We start from the raw sequence: 4,955 nt of genomic DNA on the forward strand, positions 1-4,955 counted from the left end.
TAAAAAAAAAAAAAAGAAAGAAAAGGAGAAGAACAATAATGTAAGTAACAATTCAAACGATCTTAGGAACAACAGTGATTAGTGGTAAGACAGCTGTGGACTAGTGCACAGGTGAGAGAGACTGTCACAGGCAGGGTTCCATAGCCAGGGAGGGGAAGCTTCATGTTAGAGCACCAAATAACTTCGCCACTCAGAAAGGCAAAGCGGTGTGAACAAGTTCTACAGATGGTGAGTGGGTAGCTGCTGAAATTCACTGGATGGTCTTGCAGAGGACCCAGGTTCAATTTCCAGCACCCACATGATGGCTCACATCCATCTGTGTGGTGGTTGGAATATAAATGGCCCACATGTGTTTGAATGCTTGGCCCATAGGGAGTGGCACTATTAGGAGGTGTGGCTTTGGTGGAGTAAATTTGGTATTATTGGAGAAAGTGGAGGCAGGCTTTGAGATCTTCTGTGCTCAAGCTACACGCAGTGTGGCACAGTCTCCTTATACTGCTTGAGGATCTGGATGTAGAACTCTCAGCTCCTCAGTACCATGTCTACCTACACAATGCCATGTTTACAATAATGGACTGAACCTCTGAAACTGTAAGCCAGCCCCAATTAAGTGTTGTCCTTAATAAGAATTGCCTTAGTCATGGTGTCTCTTTATAGCAGTAAAGCCCTAGGACAGTCGACCTCCAAATGCAAGGGATATGACTCCTTCTGACCTATGTGGACAACAGAAATACATGTGGTACACATACATACATACAGGCAAAAGTATTCATACATGCTAAATAAATAAATACACAAATATATTTCCAGATATCCAGATACACAGGAAATTGAAACTATATTCTCAGATTCGGTTTCTCAGGAGATTGAGTGCCAAAATGGCGGCATATGGAATCCCAGGCAAGACATTAAGGACAGTAAGGGAGACAACAGCAAGATGGCAAACTAAGAAGCTCCAGACCCCTGCTGTCCAATACAGACACCGTGTTAACAACACATCTTCTTTACTTTTCTATTGCTGTGATAAAATGCCATGGCCAAGGGTTTAAAAGGAAGGGTTTATTTACAGTGTACAACCTCAGAGGGTGAGAGCCGTCACCTTCATAGTGGGAGCATGGCAGCAGGCATAGTACTAGAGCAGCAGCTGAAATCTCTCATCTGGATACACAGACAGAAATCAGGAGAGCACCCTGGGAATGGAAGGAGGCACCCCCCTCCCGGCAGTGACACACCTCCTTCAACAAAACCACACCTCCTAATCCTTCCCAAACAGTTTCACTAACTGGGGACCAAGTATTCAAGTATATGAACCTACAGGAGCCAATCTCATTCGAACCACCTTTCACTCCCTGGCCACCACAATCTCATGACCATATTATAATGCAAAAGGCAATCTATCCAACTTCAAAAATCCCATAGTCTTTCTGTCTTAACACTGTTTAAAAGTTTAAAGTCTCTTTTGAGACTGAAGGCACTCTCTTAAGTGTAAGCCTCTATACTCTCAAAGCACACATTATAAACTTCGGTTTACAATGGCACAGAATATACATTACCATTCCAAAAGGGAGGAAAGGGGGCCAAGTTAGGAAATGCTGACCCACAGGGCAACAGCAGAGCAAATTCCAAATCCTGTATCTCCACGTTCAATAACTTAGGACTTTGATGACTCCACCTTCCAGCTTTGCTGCCTGCAACCTGCTTCTTCACTTGAGCTGGTCCACTGCCTGCATGCAGTTCCTGGCACATGTCTAATGGCTCTGGCATCTCCAGTGAAGTGCAGGCTTCACTTTCACAGCTTTGTTAGTGACATCTCAGGGCTTCCACGCAGGGACTCCTTGCCACATGCTTGCTCTCAGCAGCTCCTTAACTGTAGAGGAAGGTTCATGGCCACTTTACTCATATATCTATCATGTCTCTAAATCCAGAACCATAATGTCAAGTTTGTCTGCTTCCTTGGGATGAAGCTGGTCCTCTTGAATCACATTTGCAGCAGTTTCAATTATTGCTTTTTAGGAGCAGAAAAGTCCTCATCCCTTTTCCTTTCAGAAGCTGGGAACTTACTTTGGGTGGGGTCCTTTTTTATTCTAATGTGGATCAGGCCTTCTTAATTCCCTTGTCCCTATCAGCTCCGACATTAAATTTCCTGGATGCTCATCTTGTCAAACTGTACATTTGTACAGCTTCCTGCCTCACTTGCCTCTCATCACTGTGGACTTGAATCAGAGGGATTACTAATGGCCACGGCGCAGAATCAGTGTTGGGTTGTCTGGAAATATCTCCCAAGAAAATTAATACTTCTCATTTTAACCTCAGACAAATTCTTAGGACAAGGTCAGAAAGCAGCTATGTTCTTAGCCAAAAATAGCAAGAATATTCTCCAGCCTCGTTGCAAATATTGTTTCTCTCTGAAAATTCTTGAGTCCAATGTCCCAAAGTCATCCACATTTATCTGAAAAAACAAAAACAAAAAACAAAGAACAAAACCCTCCCAATCACAGTCTGTCACATAGGGAAGGGTAGAGCGTCAACTCAGGGGAGGCGGGAAGAAAATTAGGTTCAGTACAACTCAGTAGCAGGGCCTGGTTTAAACTTTAAGAGTCTGACACTTTATTTAGTATTTTATTTTAGGTATATTTAAGTACAGCACAATTTGGGAAACAGTAATAACTCCATCCCATATGCACAACAAATTTTTAAGACATGATTACATCAAAAGTCTTATACAGTACACATGACTTACGCTTCCAGGGGGTTAGAGTCCATGATGGTGGAGCATGGACTTACATCTTGATCCACAGGCAGAAGACAAGAGAATGGGAATGGTGGGAACTTTTGGAAACCTCAGAGTCTTCCCACAGTGACATGCCTCCTCCAAGAAGGAAGTGCCACACCCACTCCTAATCCTTCATAACAGCACCAACTAGGGACCAAGTACTTAGGTGCCTGAGGCTTATGGGGAACATATCATACAAACTACCACACAACAAATGGAGATGAAGATTGTGAGAGCGCCAGAGAGCAGAGTAGCTACAGAGTAGTCGAACATGACCATGAAGGTTCTCCATCTCCAGAGGTAGAAATTCTGTAGTGTCTGCCATGCTCAGGTACTTCCCCTCACTCAGAGTAACAAACTACACCCAGAGAGAAACCACTCCTTCCTCAATTCCTTCCTAGAGGCAGGTTTACCATACTCAGGTGTGTCTAGAGATTGCTAAAGAGATTAGTTTTTTGCCCTGCCTGTGTCAGAGCACAGGCAGTCTCACTGTATTACAACTACTGAAAGTGCATGCAGTTCCATACACAAGTAGCAGGGGAAACAAGGGATTATGAGCTTTGAGAAAAAACAGAAACAAACCATTTGGGGGAATTAAAGTATAGTACATAGAGGCTAGCAAGAGAATTCATTGGGGCCCAGGTAGTGATGGCGCATGCCTTTAATCCCAGCACTTGGGAGGCAGAGGCAGAGGCAGGTGGATTTCTGAATTCAAGACCAGCCTGGTCTACAGAGTGAGTTCCAGAACAACCAGGGCTACACAGAGAAACCCTGTCTCGAAGCCCCCCTTCCCCCCAAAAAAAGTTCATTGGGTAAAAGCAAGTGTGACATCATGAGTTTGATTCCCAGACCTGTGTCACACAGCTCCTGGTGTTGCAAGTCAGCAGTCTGATCAGTGAGTTGAGAATGGATATTGGAGGCTAGGGATCCTGGAATAAAGACTAAGGCAGATGAACAATTGGAGGAGAAAAAGGACTCTCAGCACTTATTCTCTGGCATTCAACTATCACAAAGAAGACACAGTGTGCTGTATATACATTTAAAAGTACAGTAGATAAGAACCAGCATGGTGGCCCACCAGGTAAAGAAACTCTGTGTTAAGCCTGACAGCTGAGTTTAAGCCCTGGACTCAAGTGGCAGAAGGAGAGAACTGACTTCCATGAGTTGTCCACACATGTGTGTATACACATGTGCATGTTCACAAACATATGGACACATACCCAAATAAATAAACAAACATGATAAATAGTTAAACAAAAAGTTTTGAGTTGCTTTGCTTTTGGATGGTTGGTTGGTTTTGAGACAAGATTTCACTGTGTACCCTGGCTGTCCTGAAACTCACTTTGTAGACCAGGCTGACCTCAAACTCAGGAATCCTTCTGCCTTTGCTCCCTGAGTGTTTGGGCTAAAGGTGTACATCACCACCGTTCAGCACAAAAGATTGGGTTTTTGTTTTTGAAGTATAGTGCACAGTGCTGGGCTTACTGTACAAGCTAGCACAACTAGTTAGCAAGGGACCTGAGCTCATATCTCCAGCATCCATGTAAAAACATGGACGTGTCTGTATGTGTCTGTAACCCTGCACTGTGGGGGCAGGGACAAGAGGATTGCTGGGCCTCAAATGCCATTTAAGTGAGAGACATGTCTCAAAGGGATAAGACAAAATGGCAAAGCAGGACACCTGCTGTTCTCTGCTCTCCATGCACACACACTCGCACACACTCACACCAGAATAAGGACAGTACGTACACATGTCTAAAGTCGATTTTACTAGAAAAGGGGTGATAGTTCCAGAATTTCATGTAAATGTAACTTTTCTTCTCCTGTTGAAATTGTTGTCTCCAAAGCTTACTGCCTCTGTCTGCTAGCCTAGGCCTAGTTGTAGAAGCTCCTAGCCTCCATTCATTCTAATCTAGGTCTAGAATGTTTTCAGCCTCTGAGACTTACTGCTGAATAAGCTCTCCCTTTCTAGTTCTTTCTGAATTCTAACTGGTTGGTTCAGTTCAGCTGTTCTGGCTCAAACTCTCCAAACTAACTGAATGTAACTACTCTCTGCTGCCCCTGAATTGCTCTGCTTGGCCTCGTACTTTGTCAGTCTATTCTACTCTTCTGGCTCATCTGTCTTCACCGTTGTCTTAGCGCGCGCTCTCTCTCTCTCTCTCTCTCTCTCTCTCTCTCTCTC

At 44.0% G+C, this 4,955-nt stretch overlaps 1 protein-coding gene across 1 annotated transcript in view; it reads left to right on the forward strand.

Moving 5' to 3' along the window:
- Simc1 (SUMO interacting motifs containing 1) overlaps positions 1–4,955 on the forward strand; it is a 49,681-nt gene that overhangs the window by 27,874 nt on the left and 16,852 nt on the right.

This window comes from Mus pahari, chromosome 16 (genome assembly GCF_900095145.1).
Source record: "Mus pahari chromosome 16, PAHARI_EIJ_v1.1, whole genome shotgun sequence".
NCBI lineage: Eukaryota > Metazoa > Chordata > Mammalia > Rodentia > Muridae > Mus > Mus pahari.